The sequence below is a fragment of the Podarcis muralis genome, chromosome W (genome assembly GCF_964188315.1).
Source record: "Podarcis muralis chromosome W, rPodMur119.hap1.1, whole genome shotgun sequence".
In the NCBI taxonomy this organism is placed as follows: domain Eukaryota; kingdom Metazoa; phylum Chordata; class Lepidosauria; order Squamata; family Lacertidae; genus Podarcis; species Podarcis muralis.
Window position 1 is genome coordinate 27,822,746 of NC_135674.1, and position 25,216 is coordinate 27,847,961.

Below are 25,216 nucleotides of genomic sequence, written 5' to 3' on the forward strand. Positions count from 1 at the left end.
GCTGTCCAGCTGGCATAGGCTTCCCGACCATTACCTTTTTCAGTGCCTCTGGCGGGACGACTTTGTCAATCCGTGGGTAGGAAAAATCCATGCCAAACTTCTGAGCATTGGAATTTCCCCAGCGGACTCCTTAAAGATGAACTTACGCTCAGCCAAAAGCCTTATTGAGCAAAGATTAGCAGACATTGAAAAGCAACACAACCTCGCCAGGGGCGGGGTGTCTGCTCCCCCAGGTATCACGGAATAACCCCACCACTTGGCCTTCCATCATACATGTCATCTCTTTCATCTGTACCACACCGACTTGCATTTATTCGTGCAAGGTTCAATGTTCTTCCATCGAACCTGCTGAGCCACAGATTTTCCAAGGGTTTGGTGTCTCCGCTATGCGTGTGTGATGGGAAGACTGTTGAATCTCTTCCACATATAATGTTCAACTGTCCCCTACATAGCATAGCCAGGACTAAATTCCTGGGCCCTGCTTTACTGCGCTTGGTTGGCAGGCCTGTTGAGTCACACGCCGCACTGCTTTTGCAGGATACAGATCCTTCTGTAACTCTGCAGGTGGCGAGATTCCTGAATGCGGTTATCTCTCACACAAAAATCACCAAAAAACAACAACAACATCAAAAATTAATCGGACAGTTATGATGAGAGTGCATGTCGGATCTCGTCCTCAGTTTTTCTTTTTCTGTGAACCGTCCCTTGGAGCTCTCCGGGCCCCAAGCTGTTATTTGGCTCTGCTCAACGACCCTCCCTTGCATCGTGGTGTTCACCTTCTGTTGTCAGATATATCGGTCTTTATGCCTCTGTGCTTTTATGTTTGTACATATTTTATGGGCTAATAGCCGTAAATAAATAAATAAATAAATAAAATTCGACACCTGGCGGCAGAAATAGAAAAAGTGGCCCATGTTCCTGTCCCAACCTGGAACGGATGTGACATGTCTTGGTTGACTGAGTGGCTTCCGAACCTGGGGTGGCTTAGAGGACTTTTAATGATGTTAATAGGCCCCTTGCTAATCTTGCTTCTTTTCTGCTCCTGTATACCCTGTTGGAAACTGGCCCCCTCGGGAAAGGCTGGCTCCTCTTCCCAGGCACTGGGGCCTGTTGCCGGTGATCTACCCTGGCTGGTTTTCGGTCAGACCAGGGAGGTCTTCAAGAAGCAACACCTCCCTCCAGAGAGGTGCACACTCCCTTCCCCTTGCATGCCAGCAGGAGAAAGAAAACAGTCAGAAAAGTAGTCTATTTATTCTACTTTATTCCTGGACTGTACACTGCATAAGAGCTTGCACAAAGCATGTCTGCTCTCTCAGAAACATCCGAGCATCTGACTGACTCCCCCTTTACAGGAACAACAGGAAGGTCTCAAGTTACACTGAGAACACAACTCTGAGAAGAGCTTTGAACATCCAGTCTCACGCTCAGACCCAGCAAACACATCATGTGATGTAAACATTGAGCTGCTACTTCGCAGCTGCTGAGCACTCATATTACAACATCCTCCCCCATATGAGTCGAAGCGAGCTGCGAAAACAAAAGCAGCATCTAGAGAAGAAAACAAACAGTTGTTATACACATAACAATCCCCTGTTGTTTCAGTTCCACCTTTGGAACTACCTGCCACTGGTTCCACCAGTGTAAACCTCTGGTTGCCTGTTTTCCAAGGAATTAGAGCATCTGCTCTACCTTGGCTAGGGGAAATTGTGTTGCTTTTTGCAACTTCCAGGTGTGGCTTTATCTTTGTCTTGGACAAACCTTGAACCTGGTTTGAGCTGTTAACTACAGCAACAAATGCAACAGCTGAGTTAGCAAACTCCTGAGAGTACCTTTTGGGTGGTATTCCCTTTGTAACTCTCATATTTGCGAATGAGGTGCAGATCCTCCTTGCTGACTGGTTCATCCTTGGGACTTTTGGGAGAACCACGCCCAACAGTAAACAGTGGTTCTGTCAATTCCAGTTCAGCCTTAACCTGTGAAGGACTGGACATTGTGTATGAACCCTTCTCAATGACTGTGTCAGCAGAACTCTCTGAGCTCTCTATGTCACTCTCAGTATCAGAATACTCATCTGTATTGACATCTGTGGGAAATGTGTGGAGAACCTCTCTCTCCTGTCTCCTGTCTCCTGTCTCCTGCAGTGCTCTCTACAAACTTTGTGAGAATCACTTGATCAGACACAGGCAATACTACTCTGTAGAAACCCTTTTCATAACCCACAAAAATGCCCTTGGCACCCTTAATTCCCTGTGGTGTATCCACACACACATGAGATCCAAAGACCCAAAAATGTTTAACTGAAGGTTTCCTCTGGAACAGCCTCTCAAATGGAGAACTTTCCATACCTACTGAAACCTTTCTCACCTATGTGTAAGAAAATGCGCTCAGCGATTCGGCCCAGTACTCTTGGGGCAAATGTGAACTAAGCGGTTGAGCTTTCATGCCTTTCTGCAATTCTGTGTTCACCTTTACACACACACTCTTGTTCCATGAAGCTTCAGAGACAGCAATCTTATGATCTATCTCACGTTTCTCTAGGAAATCTTGAAAACCTTGTGAAACAAAAATTGGCTTTTCATTTGTGAAAAGACTTTCAACATTAGCATCATGAACAATTTTAACCTTATCACAAAACTCTCTGAACTTTGCTAAGGTCTCCTGTGGTTTCTCCAGTACGTGAATCCACACATACTGAGAATAATGATCAACAATTACAAGATAGAATTTTGCTTTGCCTCTAGAGGGTGCTAGAGGACCAATTACGTCAGCATACACCCGCTGGAAAATCTTGGTAACCTTAGAATCATAGAGTTGGAATAGACCACAAGGGCCATCGAGTCCAACCCCCTGCCAAGCAGGAAACACCATCAGAGCACTCCTGACATATGGTTGTCAAGCCTCTGCTTAAAGACCTCCAAAGAAGGAGACTCCACCACACTCCTTGGCAGCAAATTCCACTGTCGAACAGCTCTTACTCACCTTCGTGGATTTCTTTTCCTTGGCACCTGTGGAAAAACCTGTAAGAGAAGACATTTTAGTTTCACAAGTATTACAAACTTTGTAATCAGGAACTTCAAAAGTCAACAGATACAGTCCATCTTTCTCTTTGGTACAAAGATACAGCTTTCCGTCCTTGAAGATCCTGCATCTCTTTTCATCATAGGATATCACCAATCCTTTCTTTGTCATCTGAGATACACTCAGCAAGTTGAATTTTAAACCTGGGACAAAGTAAACGTTGTTTATAGTCAAATTCAGACTCTCCAGATATACAGTCCTGACCATTGGCCTGTTTCACAGTGAAGCGTTGATCCTGAAATGTAGAGAATAATTCTTGCCGTGCCGCTAGGTGCTCTGTAGCTCCTGCGTCTATTACAAACTCATTCTCAACTGATGATGAAGCCTTTGGCGACATCAAAGCCTTTGCTGGTCTCGCCTGTGACTTGGCACGACCCTTGCTTGTAGCCTCTGGCTTTGTTGAGCTCCCCTTGGCTCCTTTGGAAACACAGCTCTTTTTACAGTTCTTCTGTAAATGGCCAGCCTGACCACAATTGTAGCATCGAATGACGTTTAGGGCTACAGCCTGCTCCTCTTGAGCAACAACAGTGATGGGGGAAGTACTGGCAGATGCAGCTTCACTCACCCCATCAGCAACAGCTATTGCAGCCAGTCTGTCATTCTCATTAAGCAAAACGGCACAAATGAGCTGCACCGTCAGATCTGCAGCAGGGAGCGAACCCAGTTGACTCGCAACCATTTTGAATCTTTGATCCAAGCTGCTTATGATCATGAAACAAAAGATAGACTCTTCAAGTGGAAAATTCTTCTGCGCCATCTGCTGGCGAATATATTCAGATGCGCCTGAACATCCCCATCAGGCTTCAGTCTCACGTTTGTTTTTGGTTTTTTTGGATAATTTTTTATTAAGTTTTGCACAAATATCGCCAAATAAACAATTTCCCAAATAACATATTTTCATCTTTTGGACTTCCCTCAGCTTCTCTGACAATCATCCGTGTTTAAATTTTATCTACGCATTCCCCAAATTTAGTATCGCCTTTTAAGATACCTTTACAAACATATTTGCATTCTTGCAATATTCCTTATTTTTTCACAAAGCTTCTTTAAAACCCACTAGTGTTGTTTGCTCATTGCATACACTCTTCAAATACTCTGAAAATTTTCCCCAGTCCTCAATGAACTTGTGATCTCTTTGATATCTTATTTTTCCCGTTAGTTTGTCCAGTTCTGCATAGTCCGTTAACTTCATTCTCCATTCCTCAAGAGTCAGTAGTTCTTCCTGCTTCCATTTTTGGGCCATTAATATTCTCGCTGCAGTTGTTGCATACTGAAAAAGTTTATAGTCCTTTTTATTTATTTCATTTCTTGTTATTCCTAGAAGAAAGGCTTCTGGTTTCTTTACAAAACTATATCTCAACATCTTCTTTAACTCATTATATATCATCTCCCAGAACCCCTTCACTTTCTTACATTCCCACCACATATGAAAAAAGGTTCCTTCTTTCTCTTTACATTTCCAACACTTATTACAGGTTTTAAACATTTTTGCTAATTTAACCGGTGTAATATACCATCTATATACCATTTTCATAACATTTTCCTTTAACGTGGTGCATGCTGTAAACTTCAAGTTATCATTCCATACTTTAACCCAGTCTTCAAAATATATATTATAACCAAAATCTCAATGAATCATTACCGACTTGACTTCCTCATCCATCGTATACCATTCTAATAACATTTTGTACATTTTAGAGATTATCTTACAGTCATTATTTACTATTTCTGTTTGGAATTTTGAATCTTTTTCTATATAGCCCTTCTCTTTCAAATCTTTTTTAAACATATCATTTATCTGATAGTAGTGCAACCAATCAAATACATATTCTTTTACTTGTTCATGTGACTTCATTTTCCATTTCTCTCCTTCTTTAACCACCAATTCACCATATGTGATCCAATTCCCTCTCATATTAATTTTCTTGACACTCATAATCTCTAAAGGGGACAACCAGTGTGGAACTCCTGATTCCAGTAAATTTTTATATCTATCCCATACTTCAATTAACGATCCCTGGAAGATGTGGTTTTCAAAAGCTTTATGACTCTTCTTTTTCTCCAGCCATAAATACGCGTGCCACCCAAATCTGTTATCAAATCCTTCTAAATCCAACAGTTTTGCATTCTTAAGTTTTATCCATTCTTTTAACCAACAGAGACATGATGCTTCATAGTATAGTTTCAAGTCTGGCAGGGCAAAGCCTCCTCTTTCTTTTGCATCTGTTAATAACTTAACAGTCTCACGTTTGTGAGCTTCTCAAAATGCAGCAGCGCAGTCCCAGCTGCCTCACGCATATGAATACGTCGCAAAGCAAGCCACATATCTCTTGCGTATTGCAAACCTGAGATATGTACCAGCTGATCGTCCCCAACACACAAGACGATAGCAGACCTTGCTTGCATGTTAGAATCATTCCAGGCCCTTTTTGGTGCAGCAGGAATGGGATTTTGAATCACTCCAAATATTCTTTGTCTCTCAAGCAGGGCTTGCATTTTCAGAGACCAGGAAGAATAATTGCCATCTGATAATGGCGGAGGGTAGGGCAGCCCCGTCCCCAGCTTGGCATCCATCTTTGGCAGCAAGCAAGCTGTAAATTCCAACAGCCTTTGAGCCTTAACTGCTCAACTCTGGCTTGTGCTTTTGCCTTTGATGTTTAACGAGCCCATAAATCAGCACAAAGTACTCACAGTTCTTTGGCAGTTACCGGCAGGGCAAACATCTCTCGCCCGGAATGCAGGAACCTGACTTTCGCTGTGTTTTAATCCAAAAACAAAACAGCAGGAAAACAACTGAACTTCGATGAACCGGAGAATCCTTCGATCCGCGTTCACCAGGCAGCCATCCATCAGGAACTGGCAGAGGTCTGTGGAACGTCGCAACCAGCAACTCTGCTACCACTTGTTGGAAACTGCCCCCCTCGGGAAAGGCTGGCTCCTCTTCCCAGGCACTGGGGCCTGTTGCCGGTGATCTTCCCTGGCTGGTTTTCAGTCAGACCAGGGAGGTCTTCAATAAGCAACACCTCCCTCTTGAGAGATGCACACTCCCTTCCAGACCCAGCAAACACATCATGTGATGTAAACATTGAGCTGCTACTTCACAGCTGCTGAGCACTCATATTACAACATACCCTGCTTAACGTAATGCCTGCAAAATATGATGCATAAAATGATGTCACGAATGATTCGGCCCCAGATTACAGCACTGACACGAGAATACCGGCCAGTACCTTGGGACGAGCCGTAAGGCTGTCCAAAAGAAGAGGAGGGAATGAAGGAATGGGTTTCCCAAACCCAAAACTGACTGTGCAGGCAGTTTGAAACTGCACCAAAATCCCTATTTTTCCCTAGCTAAAATCCATTAACTTGAGCTCTGAGTCAATGTATAAACAAAAACCCGGCTGTGCTCAAAGCTCTCTCCCTTATCAGTCTGTGACGGCAATGAGTGACCTTGCCAAGTTCCAGTAGAGCAGGGATGATGCGCCTGTGCCTTATCTTATATCCTGACCACAAAAAACGCACAGACCCAGTCTGGGAACAGCGCCAGAGTGTGTTCTCAGAGATGGTGACCTCTTGCTCCAAGATAAGAGTAGGAACAGGAAGATCCTTTTATGGTCAGAAGTACAGGAAGGAAGACCCTTTTATGGTTAAGAATACCAGAGCAGGAACATATGTGATGTCAACCTGCGTACATAGGCTGACATGGTTGGATTCCTAGGGAAGGAGGGAGAGGGTGCCTGGAGGATATATATACTGCATGAAATTTCGTATTTCTTTGGACTTGCTGTGGACTTGATCACGCAAGTGCCTTCTGCTATCCGGAGAGCAGAATAAACTCGTTCTTTGAATCAACCTCAGTGTCATTTGACTTCCTTCCTCCTGTCCGGGAGCAACGCAGACCCAATCGGTGAACTCCAATAAGGCTACAGGGTTAAACAAGGTTGCCCCCTCTCACCATTACTATTTGTGTTGGATATGGAGTACCTGGCAGATAGGATTAGAAATTAGTAAGAATAAAAGGATATAAGGTGGGAAAGGAGGAAATCAAGTTGAATATGTCACGGCTAAAAATTGGCCAGGGTGGCGCTGTGGGTAAAACCTCAGTGCCTAGGACTTGCCGAGTGTATGGTCAGCGGTTCGAATCCCTGCGGCGGGGTGAGCTCCCGTCTTTCGGTCCCAGCTCCTGCCCACCTAGCAGTTCGAAAGCACCCTTAAGTGCAAGTAGATAAATAGGTACTGCTTTATAGCAGGAAGGTAAACGGCGTTTCCGTGTGCTGCACTGGTGCTGGCTCGCCAGAGCAGCTTCGTCACGCTGGCCACGTGACCCGGAAGTGTCTTCGGACAGTGCTGGCTCCCGGCCTCTTAAGTGAGATGAGCGCACAACCCTAGAGTTGGACACGACTGGCCCGTACGGGCAGGGGTACCTTTACCTTTAAAAATTGGCCGCTATTTCTTTAATGCTTAAAAAGCTGGGTCAGCATGAGTCAGCGGCCTGCAGTGACTCATGCAGCCTTTCACCGGGTTATACTTGTATATATAGAGTGGTAAATGTTAGTGTGGCGTTTGGTTGGTTGGTTGGTTAGTGAAAGCTGGTAGTGTTGATGTGCGTACAGTTGATCAGTCGCTTTTGCAGAAAGACTTTTAAGAATAAAGGCTGCAACGAGACTCTTCTTGTGGACTCTTTTATGCCTACAAGGGTCCGAGGACAAGGCTGAGGCGACAAAGGGAGGTCAGAACCTTTGCTTTTTACAAACACTGACAGGTTATGGGCCCAGTGTTTCTGAGCATGTGCAGAGTGCAAAATGACTGACAGCATCTGAGCAGGGAGCTGGTGAGTCCTGGTGGTGCATGGAGCCAGTGGCTGTGCGTTGGAGCAGTTGGTGGCAAGCTGTAACTGTCTGCAGCGACACTGGAGCGGCTAGGATCTGAGGATCAGGAAAGCACTCAGCGTCGGCTACTGGAACAGTTTGAACTGCTAGAGGACCACAGTCGGCGACTCATAGAGCGGCTACACCAGTTGAAGAGCCAGGCGGGACCTGAGGGTCAACAGAGGCAGCAGCTAGAAGCCGGTGAGTGCCAAAGAGGACCATCCAGTCGGACTCAGGAGAATCAGGAGAGATTGCTGGAGGCCCCACAGAAGGGGCTCAGCAAGCACCAGCAGAGATGGCAGATTTCCAGTCTCCCCAAGTTGTAAATATTGGGGGAGACATCCCTTTTGAAATTCTGTCAGAGAGTAACTTGCTGTTGTTGTTGTTGTTTAGTCGTTTAGTCATGTCCGACTCTTCGTGACCCCATGGACCAGAGCACGCCATGCACTCCTGTCTTCCATTGCCTCCCGCAGTTTTGTCAAACTCATGCTGCTAGCTTTGAGAACACTGTCCAACCATCTCGTCCTCTGTCGTCCCCTTCTCCTTGTGCCCTCCATCTTTCCCAACATCAGGGTCTTTTCCAGGGAGTCTTCTCTTCTCATGAGGTGGCCAAAGTACTGGAGTCTTAGCTTCAGGATCTGTCCTTCCAGTGAGCACTCAGGGCTGATTTCCTTAAGAATGGATAGGTTTGATCTTCTTGCAGTCCATGGGACTCTCAAGAGTCTCCTCCAGCACCATAATTCAAAAGCATCAATTCTTCGGCGATCAGCCTTCTTTATGGTCCAGCTCTCACTTCCATACATCACTACTGGGAAAACCATGGCTTTAAACTATACGGACCTTTGTTGGCAAGGTGATGTCTCTGCTTTTGAAGATGCTGTCTAGGTTTGCCATCGCCTTTCTCCCAAGGAGCAGGCGTCTTTTAATTTCGTGACAGCTGTCACCATCTGCAGTGATCATGAAGCCCAAGAAAGTAAAATCTCTCACTGCCTCCATTTCTTCCCCTTCTATTTGCCAGGAGGTGATGGGCCCAGTGGCCATGATCTTCGTTTTTTTGATGTTGAGCTTCAGACCATATTTTGCGCTCTCCTCTTTCACCCTCATTAAAAGGTTCTTTAATTCCTCCTCACTTTTTGCCATCAAGGTTGTGTCATCTGCATATCTGAGGTTGTTGATATTTCTTCCGGTGATCTTAATTCTGGCTTGGGATTCATCTAGCCCAGCCCTTCGCATGATGAATTCTGCATATAAGTTAAATAAGCAGGGAGACAATATACAGCCTTGTCATACTCCTTTCCCAATTTTGAACCAATCACTTGTTCCATATCCAGTTCTAACTGTAGCTTCTTGTCCCACATAGAGATTTCTCAGGAGACAGATGAGGTGATCAGGCACTCCCATTTCTTTAAGAACTTGCCATAGTTTGCTGTGATCCACACAGTCAAAGGCTTTTGCATAGTCAATGAAGCAGAAGTAGATGTCTTTCTTGAACTCTCTAGCTTTCTCCATAATCCAGCGCATGTTTGCAATTTGGTCTCTGGTTCCTCTGCCCCTTCGAAATCCAGCTTGCACTTCTGGGAGTTCTCGGTCCACATACTGCTTGAGCCTTCCTTGTAGAATTTTAAGCATAACCTTGCTAGCGTGTGAAATGAGTGCAATTGTGCGGTATTTGGAGCATTCTTTGGCACTTCCCTTCTACATGGGGCTACCTTTGAAGGTGACTCGGAAACTACAACTAATCCAGAATGCGGCAGCTAGACTGGTGACTGGGGGCGGCCGCTGAGACCACATAACACCGGTCTTGAAAGACCTACATTGGCTCCCAGTACGTTTCCGAGCACAATTCAAAGTGCTGGTGTTGACCTTTAAAGCCCTAAGCGGCCTCGGCCCAGTATACCTGAAGGAGTGTCTCCACCCCCATCGTTCTGCCCGGACGCTGAGGTCCAGTGCCGAGGGCCTTCTGGCGGTTCCCTCATTGCGAGAAGCAAAGCTACAGGGAACCAGGCAGACAGCCTTCTCGGTAGTGGCGCCCACCCTGTGGAACGCCCTCCCATCGGATGTCAAAGCGATAAACAACTACCAGACATTCAGAAGACATCTTAAGGCAGCCCTGTTCAGGGAAGTTTTTAATGTGCGATATTTTAGTGTATTTTTGGTTTCTATGGAAGCCGCCCAGAGTGGCTGGGGAAACCCAGCCAGATGGGCGGGGTACAAATAATAAATTATTATTATTATTATTATTATTATTTGGGATTGGGATGTAGACTGACCTTCTCCAATCCTCTGGCCACTGCTGAGTTTTCCAAATTTGCTGGCACATTGAGTGTAGCACCTTAACAGCATCATCTTTTAAAATTTTAAATAGTTCAGCTGGAATACCATCACTTCCACTGGCCTTGTTATTTGCAGGGCTTTCTAAGGCCCATTTGACTTCACTCTCCAGGATGTCTGGCTCAAGGTCAGCAACCACACTACCTGGGGTATATGAGACATCCATTTCTTTCTGGAATAGTTCCTCTGTGTATTCTTGCCACCTCTTCTTGATGTCTTCTGTTTCTGTTAGGTCCTTACCACTTTTGTCCTTTATTATGGAAATCTTTGTACGAAATGTTCCTTTCATATCTCCAATTTTCTTGAACAGATCTCTGGTTTTTCCCATTCTGTTGTTTTCCTCTATTTCTTTGCATTGCTCGTTTAAGAAGGCCTTCTTGTCTCTCCTTGCTATTTTTTGGAAATCTGCATTCAATTTCCTGTATCTTTCACTATCTCCCTCGCATTTTGCTTACCTTATATCCCCCGCTATTTGTAAGGCCTTGTTGGACAGCCACTTTGCTTTCTTGCATTTCCTTTTCATTGGGATGGTTTTCATTGCTGCCTCCTGTATAATGTTACGAGCCTCCATCCATAGTTCTTCAGGCACTCTGTCCACCAAATCTAAATCCTTAAACCTGTTCCTCACTTCCACTGTGTATTCATAAGGGATTTGACTTAGATTGTATCTTACCGGCCCAGTGGTTTTTCCTACTTTCTTCAGTTTAAGCTTGAATTTTGCTATAAGAAGCTGATGATCCGAGCCACAGTCAGCTCCAGGTCTTGTTTTTGCTGACTGTATAGAGCTTCTCCATCTTTGGCTGCAGAGAATATAATCTGATTTTGATGCTGCCCATCTGGTGATGTCTATGTGTAGCGTCGTCTGTTGTGTTGTTGGAAAAGCGTGTTTGTGATGACCAGCTTGTTCTCTTGACAGAACTCTATTAGCCTTTGCCCTGCTTCGTTTTGAATTCCAAGACCAAACTTGCCAGTTGTTCCTTTTATCTCTTGATTCCCTACTTTAGCATTCCAATCCCCTATAATGAGAAGAACATCCTTCTTTGGTGTCATTTCTAGAAGGTGTTGTAAGTCTTCATAGAATTGGTCAATTTCAGTTTCTTCAGCACCAGTGGTTGGTGCATAAAGTTGGATTACTGTGATGTTAAAAGGTCTGCCTTGGATTCGTATCAAGATCATTCTATCATTTTTGAGATTGCATCCCAGTACAGCTTTTGCCACTCTTTTGTTGACTATGAGGGCCACTCCATTTCTTTTACGGTATTCTTGCCCACAGTAGTAGATATGATGGTCATTCGAACTGAATTCGCCCATTCCCGTCCATTTTAGTTCACTGATGCCCAGGATGTCAATATTTATTCTTGCCATCTCATTTTGGACCACCTCCAACTTACCCAGGTTCATGGTTCTTACATTCCAGGTTCCTATGCAATATTTTTCTTTACAGCATTGGACTTTCCTTTCGCTTCCATGCATATCCGCAACTGAGTGTCCTTTTGGCTTTGGCCCAGCCGCTTCCTCAGCTCTGAATCTACTTGTACTTGCCCTCCGCTCTTCCTCAGTAGCATGTTGGACGCCTTCCGACCTGAGGGGCCCATCTTCCAGCGTCATAACTTTTATATGCCTGTTGTCTTTGTCCATGGAGTTTTCTTGGCAGGGATACTGGAGTGGCTTGCCAGTTCCTGCTCCAGGTGGATCATGTTTGGTCAAAACTCTCCACTATGACCTGTCCATCTTGGGTGGCTTTGCACGGCATAGCTCATAGCTTCACTGAGTTATTCAAGCCGCTTCACCACGGCAAGGCAGTGATCCATGAAGGGGTAACTTGCTGAGTTGGTCAATAAAAATGCAGCAGCTGTTAAGGAGAGATGGACTATGGGACTGTGTTGAAACTGAGGTTTTGAGATGGGACTCTGCTGAGAAAAAATGGCTGGATGAAAGGGCTCGTGCCCAAATCATGCTTTGTTTGAGCAACTCTCAGTTATTTCGTCTAGCAAATGCCAGCACAGCGTTTGAGTGCTGGAATTTATTAAGGGCAATGCATGTCAGAGAAACTGCTGGAACTATAATTTCTCTGACCAGAAGGCTGTTCAGGACTGTTATGAAAGAAGGTGAGAGTTTGGCAACTCATCTTCAAATGCTTAAATATCTGTTTCTTCAACTACAGCAGAGAGGTAAGCATTATGATGAAACTGACCAAACAAACATTATCCTTTCAAGTTTGCCTGAAAGCTGGTTGCCTGTGATTAACAGCATGTTAACAGCATGGGGAGTATGTGTCCCCGAGATCTGACCCTTGAGTATGTGGTTGGAAGATTGACCGAAGAAGCAGAAAGAAGGTCAGATAGACAGGCTGAACTCCAAGAGCGGAGGAGTTACAGCCAAGGGGGCCAGCAGCAGAATCTGCCAATGGAGCAACACCAAGGTTTGGACTTGGCCATGGCGGTGAGGAGGTGCTATAGATGCAACCAACCTGAGCATCTCCAATGTCAATGCTGGGTGAGACTTCCAGGAGACGACATGGAGCAGAGACAGCGATCGACGCAGAAATATAAGCAGAAGGGGTTCTCTTCAGGGAAGAAGAACACGCGTTCTGCTCAGTGTGTGTCTGCATTTTCTCGAGAGGAGAGGAAGATACTTCAAGGAACATGGTTGCTGGACTCTGGGAGCAGCAGGATTATCTGCAACAGTCGGGAGGTGTAGGGATGATCGCAGGGTCCGGAGGGAGCACACTCCCCACCTGCAGGCAGCCTCAGTCTGCCTGCATGCGTGACCTTGGGGGGTGGGGCACACACCCCCTCACAGACAAAGCCACAGCTGTCTGAACATCATGCCCTCTGTCTAACCTTTTGCGTTCTCAGTAGTCTGCGGTGTCCTGTCTGTGACCTTTGTCTCTGAGACCTTTTGTCTCCTTCATCATACACTGTGCAAGGGGGAAATGACCCGGTGGAAACAGGTGCCAAAATAACTTTGTACCACCCCATGATCTTGGGACTGGAAGATGTGTAAAGGTCACAGCCCAAAATGTATCTGCCTGGGTTTGCATATTTGTGTCAATAAAAGGAGGCTCCACAGAGCTTGCCGGTAGCTTGCATGCAGGCCACCTGTGCGCAGCTCACCTGCATTATCAACTCCTGCCTCATGTCCTTCACTTCAGGGAGGACTTTAAGACCCTGGGGAAGCCAGCCGATGGAAAAGACTCGATCTATCTTGCTGATGGTCGTAGAAGCAAGATTGATGGCCAGGGAACATGTTTCCTGCAGTGCTTGAACACTACTCTACCAGAGACTCTGTTTGTCAGCAGTTTGGACTATTGTTTACTGTCTGTAAGCTGTTTGATTAATGCAGGGTATAGTGTTAAGTTCACGCAGGATGGTTGTCTGATAAAGAATGGAACTCAGGTATGTGGCCATGCAAAGATGGAAAATGGGTTATATGTAATGCAGGACAAGCCTGTTAAAGCAGCCTAGGTGGTTCAGGATAATTTGCCAGTTCATAAGGGGTGTGTACATGACCTGCACAGAAAACTGGGTCACACAAATTTTCGTGTGCTTTCAAAGATGCAAAAGGTGTGCAATAACCTAAAAGTAAATAGCTGTAACTGTTTCCTAGATTGCAATGTATGTAAAATGGCCAAATCTAAGAGGAAGCCTGTGGCTTCTAAAAGTGACAGAGTATCTAAAGAGGTTTTAGAACTTGTCCATTGTGACGTGATAGGTCCTTTTCCACAGAAGACTGAAGGGGGCGCCAGATATGCTTTTCTGGTAATAGATGATAAATCACTTTTTAGTTGGTTGTTTTTGTTAAAGCAGAAATTGAAGTGTTTCCTCACATTCAGAGAATGGGTTGCCCAAACTGAAAAGCTCTTCGCTCGCCATGTTGTGCAGTTGCAAACAGATAGGGGCGGAGAATTTCTGAACAAACAATTTGAGGCATGGTTGCGACGTAAGGGGATCACTCACTGTTTGACTAACCCTTATAGCCCTGCTGAAAATGGTCTGTGTGAAAGACGTGGGGCTGTAATACAGTCAGTAAAGGACTGCCTGCTAGTGGATGCAGGATTGGGTCACAACCATAGGCTGTGGGGTGAGGCTTTCCTCACAGCAAACTTTCTGATTAATAGAACCTGGTCTAGCACTATAAAAGATATTCCTTATCGTGTATTGTTTGGGAAAGAACCAGAGTGGACAATGCTCCATAACTGGGGTTCTTGGGCACATGTAAATATCCCCAAAGCTCAGCGCCAAAAAGGGGGCACTAGAGCACAGAGACTGCAGTTTATGGGATATCAGCCCTATGGCAAAGGGTGGCGTTTCAATTTGCCCCCAGGACATGTGGTACTGTCACGAAGAGCAGACTTTGCTGACCAGGACAGATGGACTGCGATCCATGCCATCCCAGATTACCTACTGCCCCTGCAAGCAAGAGAAGAGGCTTCTTCTCAGCCATTGGCAACACAGGAGCAGGATGAGGAGGAAGCACAGATTTCCCCAAAAGATATGACAATAGATAATACTTCTCTAAAGGAAGAGGAAGAAGAGCCAGAGATAAGGGGGGGAAGAAGTAGTAGTTTTGGTAGGCGCTCCCAGCGTTCAAACAAGGGTGTACCTCCTCAGCGTTTGACCCTAGGAGGAGTGAGAGTATGCAATGTGAGTTGTGTGGAACCACAAAGTTATAATGAAGTCTTAGACTTACCCCCTGGGGAACGTGCTTTGTGGCAACAAGCTATGAAAGAAGAAATGGACTCTTTTAAATGCAACATGGCAGAGTGGTGTCATGCAAGTGGGTTTACAAAAGGAAAATCCTTGCATTTGGGGAACCACGTTTTCGAGCCAGATTAGTAGCCAGAAGGTTCACTCAGATTAAAGGGGAGAGTTATGATGAAGTGTTTTCTCCCACTGTAAGGAGTGAAACTTTTTGTTTAATGCTTTCCATTGCTGCTGTAAGACAATTAGCAGTACACCATTTTGATGTTGATGCTGGATATCTGCATGCAAATTTAGACCATGAAGTGTTAATGAGACAACCCCCTGGGTTTGAAGAGGGGAATCGTGCAGTCTGGCATTTGAAAAAGGCTGTTTACGGTCTCAAACAAAGTGGAAGGTGTTGGAATCAGTGTTTAAATGAAGCCCTTGTAAAATTTGGTTATAAAGGAGTGTGGCTGATCCATGCCTGTACACCAAGGGGATAGGCAACAAATATCTAATGCTCTTAGTCTTTGTTGATTATTTGCTTGAAACAGGGAGTTCCACAGATGAACTCCAGAAGCTCACAAGTCAACTGGAAAAGAGGTTTAAGCTTAAAACCTTAGGGCCTTAAAGACCAACTAAGTTAGTTCTTGGTATGAGCTTTCGTGTGCATGCACACTTCTTCAGATACACTGAAACAGAAGTTGCCAGATCCTTCTACATAGTGAATTTTTTTTGTTTTGACTATGGCAGACCAACACGGCTACCTATCTGTAACTGGAACCTTAGGGCCTGTAAGCAATTACCGTATTTTTCGCTCTATAAAACGCACCAGACCACAAGACGCACTTAGTTTTGGGAGGAGGAAAACAAGAAAAAAAAAATATTCTGAATCTCAGAAGCCAGAACAGCAAGAGGGATCACTATGCAGTGAAAGCAGCAATCCCTCTTGCTGTTCTGGCTTCTGGGATAGCTGCGTAGCCTGCATTCGCTCCATAAGACGCACACACTTTCCCCCTTACTTTTTAGGAGGGAAAAAGTGAGTCTTATATAGCAAAAAATACTTGGGAGTAGAAGTAAGGCAGGAAGCTGATGGAAGCTTCCTATTGAGCCACAAAGAGAAAATTCTTTGTTTGATAGAGCAGTTTGGCATGGAAAACTGCAAGCCAGTTCAGACTCCCATGACACCAGATTTCCCCAAGACAGTGTGTGATGATGAATTTGATCAGCCTGAGTTGTATCACTCAAAAATAGGATCACTGTTGTATTTAAGCCAGTGGTCAAGGCCAGACATTGCATGTGCTACAAATGTTCTGAGCCAACGTGTATCTAAACCCAGTACTGCTGATTGGTGTGCTTTGAAAAGGCTTATCAGATATCTAAAGGGGACATTAAATGGATGTTTGAAGATATCTAGTACACAAGATGAAAAACTAGAAGTATTTGTTGATGCGGACTTGGGAAGCTGTGTAGCTACTAGAAAATCTACAAGTGGAATGGTTATGATGTTTGCCAATTCCATAATTGGATGGACCTCATCCTGTGAGGCAGAATATGGGAGCCTGTCACTAGCATGCAATGAAATCATGTGGTTTATACAGATACTAAAAGATCTATATTGTAAAGTAGATTTGCCTATCCAAGTGTATGAAGATAGCCAATTGTGCATTGCATTAGCGGGTTCAGAAATAATGAAATCTGCATCAAAACATATTGCTATCCATCATGCAAATATTAGAGATTGTGTACAGAATAGGGTAATCAAACTGGAGTATTGTCAATCACAAGATAATATTGCTGATTTGTTTACCAAGCCTTTGCCAGCAACATAACATAATGAATTGATGACAAAACTGGGTTTATGTATATAGTGTATGTATGTATTGTATGTATGTATGTATGTATGTATGTATGTATGTATGTATGTATGTATTGTTTCTGTTAGGGTTTTTTGCATTTAAGAAACAGAAGGGGTGGAACGGCTAAAAATTGGCCGCTGTTTCTTTAATGCTTAAAAAGCTGGGTCAGCATGAGTCAGCGGCCTGCAGTGACTCATGCAGCCTTTCACTGGGTTGTACTTGTATATATAGAATGGTAAATGTCAGTGTGGTGTTGGGTCGGTTGGTTGGTTAGTGAAAGCTGGTAGTGTTGATGTGCGTACAGTTGATCAGTCGCTTTTGCAGAAAGACTTTTAAGAATAAAGGCAGAAAGTACTCAGCAAGGATACTCTTCTCGTGGACTCTTTTATGCTGACAAGGGTCCAAGGACCAGGCCGAGGCGACAAAGGGAGGTCAGAACCTTTGCTTTTTACAAACACTGACAGAATATGTATGCGGATCATATTTTGTTACTATTAACAAACCCGTTGGATAGTGTAAGAGAATTGATGATAATATTGAAAGATTTTAAAGATGAGTATGGATTGGGAGTTAATACGGAGAAGTCCGAAATTTTGTACTGGGATGTAAAGCCAGAGGAAAAGAACGAGATAGCAAAAATAACTGGGATGGATACAAAAGGGGGGGGGGAATCAAATATTTGGGGGTAAAAATAATTTAAAATATTGATAGGATTCCAGACGTAAATTATAAAGAAGCATGGAGAAAGGTTAAGAAAGATATGAGATCTTGGAAAGATACAAATCTGGCTATTTTAAGTAGGGTTAGAGCAGTTAAAATGTTTTTGGTTTCAAAAGTACTATATTTATTCCAAGTTATTGCAATGCCGTTTAAAAAGAAGTGGTTTAAAACATGGAATAAGGTCTTTAAAAATTGGATTTTTGGTAGTAAAAGAGCCAGCACATCAGATATAGTAAACTATTCCCCTCAGGAGGAGATTGGATAGAATTTTATTATAAAGCGTTCCAATTGAAATATTTAATAGATATTGGTTATAATGATAAGATCAAATGGGTTAGGATGGAGAATGAAATAAATAATGGAATAGAAAGAGAGGGGATCTTTATTAGAGATATACAGATGGCATGTAAGAAGACGACAGGACCTAGGAAAATAGCTCTAGGAATTTGGAAGAGGTGGAATAAGAAATGGACACCTATATATTCAAAGTGGGCCCCATTAAAATATATAGATAAGAGTTATACAGATCCTGGTTGGTGGAAGAAATTAGAAGAACATGGATTTAATAAATTAAAAGATCTGTTAGATGAAGATGGGATGTTAAGGACAAAAAATAGCATTTTGGAGAACGTAGGAAAACAATATTGGTTGAAAGTGCAAGGGCTATATAAATTAATAGAAGGGGGGAAGAGGATATGATGAGGTCAGGATCAGTAATTGATGAAATACTTAACAAAAGACAATTAACAGAGAAAGGGATAGCAGGCATGGTATATAAATTAATGATAAGAAATAAGGAAAGGATGATAAGGATAATTCAGAATAAATGGGAGCGGGAAGGGCTGTTTCATTTGAATACGGTCCAAGAGATGATGAAGAGTACAGATAAAATAAAAATGGATAAATATAAAGAATTTAGTAGGAAATTCCTATTGAAATGGTATAGAACCCCGGCGCAATTGGCATATATAGTTAAAGGATTGAGTCCTAAGTGCTGGCACTGCGGTCAAGAGTTAGGGGTACATGCACATATGTGGTGGGAGTGCATTTGTGTAAAGGAATATTGGGAAAAGATTATAAAGGTTATTTCTGATGTATTTCAGGTTAAGCTAGAAGTCAATAGAGAAATGCTTATCTCAGGAATTCTGGGGAATAGTAAAATAGAAAGAAAAGAGCAAGATTGGTATAAAATTATGATCTTAGCTGGTATGCTTGTTCTTGCATCAGGATGGAAAGAAAAGGATAAATGGACAATGGAAAAATGGAATAACTATGTTTTTGAATACAGTTGTACCTCGGGTTAAGAACTTAATTCGTTCCGGAGGTCCGTTCTTAACCTGAAACACCACTTTAGCTAATGGGGCCTCCCGCTGCGGCTGTGCCGCCGCAGCACGATTTATGTTCTCATCCTGAAGCAAAGTTCTTAACCCAAGGTACTATTTCTGGGTTAGCGGAGTCTGTAACCTGAAGCATCTGTAACCCGAGGTACCACTGTATACAATCTGATATATTTGAACAGGTGCTGTAATGGTTCTAGGGGTTGCTCGTGCGTAAGCCTGTGCCAACACCTGGCTGGGTTGCCTGAGTGAACCTTTCCTGTGGCTGTCTCAATCGCTGGCAGAATCCGTCAGTGGGCGTTTCTTAAACTTCTTCCAGCAAAGAAGTTCTTTGACGCCCAGTCTCCTCCTACTCTCCCTGTGTGGAAGCCTTCTGCGCAAGGAGGGCGTAGGCAGCGGAGGACCCTTCCTCTCCCCGCTGGTCCCCGTCAAGGAGTCATGTGACCGCCTCTCTGATTCCCCTTCTCCACTGGAGCTAAGCTGATTCCCTTCCCCAGAAGATGGGCTGCCTCTCCCAATCCCAGGACACTCTCTGGGATCCCTCTGGAGCTTGCTCTCTCCCTCCGGCACTGATGGCAGTTCCCTGACATCTACCTCCTCCTCAGGACCCCTCCCACCCCCGGCGCGATTTTCCGACACAACCTCCTCTCTCTCCTCGGCCGACGATGCGGGGAACACCGGATGTATCTTCATGCTGTCAAGCAACTTGAGTTTAAATGCCACTGGGTTGACCTGCTGTATTACCTCAAAAGGCCCCAGCCGCCTCGGCTGCAACTTCTTGCACCCTCCCTTTAGGGGCAACCCTTGGGATGATAACCACACCCTGTCTCCCACCCGTATAGCCTCCCCCTCCCGACGGTGCCTGTCCGCCTGCCTCTTGTAAACTTCCTTGGCCCGCTCCAAGTTCAGCCTGAGTTGCTGGTGTAAGGCCTCCATTTCCTCCACAAATTGCTCAGCCGCAGGTACGCTCCATCCTTCCTCCCCCCACCCCGGGAATGTTCAGCGTTATTGTACGCAAATTCACCCAAAGCTAATTTCTCTACCCAATCATTCTGTCTCTCGCTGACATAGCAGCGTAGGTATTGCTGGAGTATGCCGTTCGCTCTTTCGGCTTGTCCGTTGGTTTCCGGGTGCCTCACCGTCGAGAAGCTCACCTCGACCTGTAGCAAGCTCATGAGTTTCCGCCAGAACCGGGAAGTAAATTGTTTCCCGCGATCCGAGATTACCCTCAAGGGAGCCCCATGCAGTCTAAAAATGTGATCCACAAACAGTCTGGCTGTCTCCTCTGCTGTTGCTGCATGTGAGCAAGCTACGAAATGGCACATTTTTGTCAGTAGATCGACTACTACCATGACCGCTGTCTTTCCCCTTGACTTGGGCAGATCTGTCATAAAATCAATGGACACCACCTCCCAGGGCCTTCCCGGTGTGGGTAAGGGTTCCAGTAACCCCGCGGGGGCAGCCCTTTCCCCCTTAGCCCTCTGGCATCGGTCGCACCCTCGTACATATTCTCTTATGTCTTCCCTCACCTTTGGCCACCAGAACTGCCTGGTGACAAGTAGCATGGTCTTGTGCTGTCCAAAGTGCCCAGCTGTTGGGTTGTCGTGGAGTTGTTTAAGTACCTTCCCCCTCAAAGTCTCCCCCAGTACATACAGCGCCCCCTTATAGTACAATAGCCCTTCCTTTTCCTCGAACCCTCCATTGACTTCCTTTCCGTCCCTGAGTTCCCTGATTTTTGTCTGAGCAAACTCATCGTCTCTGGTGAGCCCTGCCAGTTCTCATTTTCCCAACCAACGCTCCCCCACACACCCACCAGTCCTCGGGGAACACGTGCCTGGTCTCTGGTGGCCCCTCTCCTTCCATGTACTCCGGTTTCCGGGAGAGAGCATCTGCCCTTACGTTTTCCTCTCTCTGCACGTATCGGATCTCGAAGGAAAACTTGGCGGACTCCTGGGTCCATCTGAACTGTCTCTGGTTGAGCACTCGCGCGGTCCGCCAGTATTCCAAGTTCTTGTGGTCAGTTCGGACCTGGATCTTGTGCCGCGCCCCTATCAACAGATGTCTCCATTGCCAAAATGCCGCATAGATAGCAAGCAGTTCTCGGTCATACACTGTGTAGTTTTGCTCTGACTTGCTCAGCTTCCTTGAGAAAAAGGCACACAGCCTCCAGTTCTGCTTGGCCCCGGGCTGCCAAGGGACCGCTCCAATGGCGTGGTCGGACGCGTCCGTCTCCAGTCTCATGGGCTTCTCCGGATCCACGTGCAGGAGCTGCTCTTCCGAGGCAAACACCCTCTTCAGTTTTTCAAAGGATTGCTGCGCTCCCTCTGTCCACGCGAACTTCTTTTTGCTACTAAGACAATCCGTTATGGGTGCTGTCAAGTGAGCGAAGTTCTTTATGAACTTCCTATAGAAGTTGCTGAAGCCTAGGAACCTTTGCACATCCTTTCTGTTTTTGGGGGCTTTCCATTCCAGCACTGCCTTCACCTTGCCCGGATCCATGGCTAGTCCATTGTCTGACAGCCTGTACCCCAGGAACTCGACCTCCCTGGCGTGGAATTGGCATTTTTCCAGCTTGACCCACAACTGATGCTTCTTCAATCTCTGTAGCACCTCCCTGACGTCTCTGACTGTTAGTTTAAAGCAGAGTCCCGTGCCCAGCAGAAGGATGAGGAGTACGTGCTGCATACTCTATATTGCTTTATTTATAGTTCAAAGCTGGTATATTACAGAAAGACATCTTGCCTCTGCCGGAGCAGAAAATGCATCCTCTCTCCTCGATAGCTCGGAGAGAATCACAAAGTGAAACTGCAAAGAACAGTGAAAAACAGGAAACCAGTGTACGTCACATCCAGTCTCCCTTTCCCGTGAGAAACTCCAACAGTACAGACTGTGGAATGTAAACACCTGTCTCGTGACAAGCCCTTTCGCTGCACAGTGAAGGAAAGCAGAAACCAACATCCTCCCCCTTTCTGTGAACATCACTGGGCAGCGTGTTCGTACAATATCAGTACAAACCCAACTTCTGCACATAGGTACAGTGTTGATCCCTTGATACAATCTTTGACAATACATCAGCAGGAATTTCATTACCTGGCATATAGGACACCGTTACGAGTCCCTTCTGAATACATTCCCTAGCATGCTGGAACTTTAATTGCAAGTGCTTCGTGCTTTGCTTACAACCTTCAGACTTCAGCAAAGCCAAACATGCTTTGTTGTCCTGGTAAACCTGGATTGGACATTTGACAGGAATTTTCATATCTTTGCACAATTGTACTAACCATTCACAATCCTTAAGTGAATAAGACAGTGCATTCAGTTCGGCTTCACAAGTACTTAAGCTAACTGTTGTTTGCTTCTTGCATGACCAATCAAACAGACCCTGATTGTACATGTAGCAAACTCCAGACGTACTTTTCCTGTCTGTAGTGTCACTTCCAAAACTTGCATCTGCAAATATCTCAAGACCACCAGACTTCTGATTGTTAAATCTCAGTCTGTAATGCATAGTGCCTTTCAAATACCGCGCTATGCGTTTCAGAGCTTTCCAATCCTTGACACTAGGATTGTTGACTTGTCTGCTTAGCAAATTACAGCTAACAGCAATGTCTGGTCTTGAACATCTGGCAATGAAGTTTAGCTTGCCTAGCACACTTCTGTACAGTGTAGTGTCAGAAAATGCTTCTTCAGTGTCATCTACCTGATAACCTGTTGTCATCGGTGTGTCTACAGGGTTAGCATCCACCAGATTTAGTTTGCTTAACACATCAGCAATTTTCCGTGACTGGTGTACTAGAATGTTACCATCTTGATCTCTCTCTATTTCCAGAGATAGGTAGTTGTTTACCTCACCAAGATCTTTCATGTCAAAGTGCTCTTTCAGTTGAGCTAGGGCGTTATTGTACATTGCGACATCTTTCCAAAAGAATAATAAATCATCAACATAAAACAAACAGTACAGTTTCTCTTGCCCCTCCTCTTTGACAAATACACATGGATCAGCTTTCCCTTGCTGAAAACCTAGAGAAAACAATACTTCAGTGAGTTTTGTGTGCCAACACCGTGCACCTTGTTTGAGACCATAAAGGGATTTCTTCAGAGCACAAACAAATCCCTGTTTTACCTGTACGCCATCAGGTGGAAGCATATAAAGTGATTCATCTAGAGATCCGTACAGAAAAGCTGTATTAATATCATGGTGACTAATGTGTAGATTTTCCTCTGCAGCTAGCTTGAGCATAAGCCTAATGCTTTCATACCTCACTGTGGGTGAGTAGGTCTCGTGATAGTCTTCACCTGGTACCTGTGCAAAACCTCTGGCTACCAATCTGGCTTTGTGTCTGACTATCTTGCCATTTTGATCTGTCTTCGCTTTGAAGACCCATTTGCTTCCAAGCAGTTTCATTCCTGGAACTACTGGAACTAGCTCCCATGTTTTGTTCCTTTCTAAGGAATCAAGCTCAGCCTTCATGGCATTTAACCATGGCTCAGCTTCCTTTGAATCCAAACCCTGGATTTCTTGGAAACTTGAAGGTTCAAATACCTTCTTGGAGCTTTTAACAGCTGTTACTGCTATCGTAGCAAACTCATCAGCAAATCTCTTTGGAGGTCTGCCTTTTGTGGCTCTCTGTGACCTACGAATTAGCCTTAAGTCTTCAACACTCTCCTCTTCCTTCTTAGGAGAAAAACGACCTACTGTGAACAATGGTTCCTCCAATTCTTGATCAGAGCTTTCAGAGGGTCGCATAGAGGCTTTCGCACTCTTGAAATCCTCCGAATCACCCGATTCAGTTTCAGATTCAGACTCAGAACCTTCATCAGTGGGTGTGGGTTGTTGTGGTTGCTTTTGACTATCCTCAGTCTCATCACCGTCATCAGGATAACATTGGAAAATTCCCACATTCTCCCCCCACTTTGCATTGTACTCAACACTTCTCGTGAGCTTAATTGTCTTAGAGTCAGTCATCATTATTCTGTAAGACCCTTTCTGATTACCTAGAAAGATACCATGCAATCCACGCTTGTCTAACTTGGAATTTTGTGGTGAGTGAACCCACATGTCAGAACCAAAAATTTTCATGTGTTTGATGTATGGCTTCTTGCCAAACATCTTCTCATAGGGGGTACAACCAATCGCTGAAGATAACCTGCGATTGTAACTGTAAACAAAACACGAGAGAGATTCGGCCCAATAACTCTCTGGAAGATTGGCATCATGCAGCAAGGTTTTTAACCCTTGAAGCAATGTCTGATTTGCCCGTTCCGCAAGTCCATTCTGCCATGGCGAGCGAGGACTAGACAAATCGTGTTGAATTCCTTTCTCAGTCAGAAAAGCTTCAAACTGCTGAGAAGTGAATTCTCCCCCGCGATCACTGAAAAGAGTCTTTATCTTCTTACCATGCACATTTTCCAACCAAGCACAGAATTCCTTGAACCTAGGAAAAGCCTCTGATTTCTGCTTGAGATTGTACACAAAAATATATCTGGAAAATGCATCAACGAGAACCATGAAGTACCTATTTCCACCCAAAGAGGGCGCTAGTGGTCCAACCAAATCTGCATGAACAACCTGGTATGGTTCCGTAGCTTGCCTACTAGACACCTTACCTTTCGCAGCCATTTTCACCTTGTTTGCTGCGCATGCTTTGCACTTCATGTGGTACCTGCAGGGTTTAATAGTCATACCTTCAACCAAGGCAGGCATTTTAGATACTGCCTCAAAATGCAAATGACCAAATTTTCTATGAAAATCGTGAATACATTCTGCATGCAAACTTTTGTTAGAACCTGCAATGCAACAAGTGTCATCCTGCACAACATCATCATAATACAAAACAAACAAATGATCAACATATTCAGTATGCAATACATAATCATTTTTCTTTGTGATGATGCACTTCCTGTTCTTGAAGGAAACGTCAATGTTCCGCTCATTCAGCTGTCCAACGCTGAGCAGATTATGTTTGGCGTCTGGCACGTAAAGCACATTCTGTATCGATAAGTCCAAACTGTGAAGAACAACAGTTCCGTAGCCTTTACTGGGAATAGTGTGTTCATCCGCCTGGTGAATCGCACCTTCCTGCGGTGTAAAAGACACAAACAGTCTCTTATCGTTGCACATGTGGTGGGTCGCCGCTGAATCAACAACGAAGAAAGATCTAGACGTCTTCTGGACCTCTGCAACCTTTGGAGTGAAGCGTGAAACCATAGCCTTGTGCTGCGTTGTCCTAGACACCGGACCTTTGCCTTTGCCTCGGCCTTTTCCGCGCGATGAGCTTTCGCTGCGCTGCTCTGTCTTGGCCCTGGGATATCTGCATTCCCTCTTCATATGGCCTAGA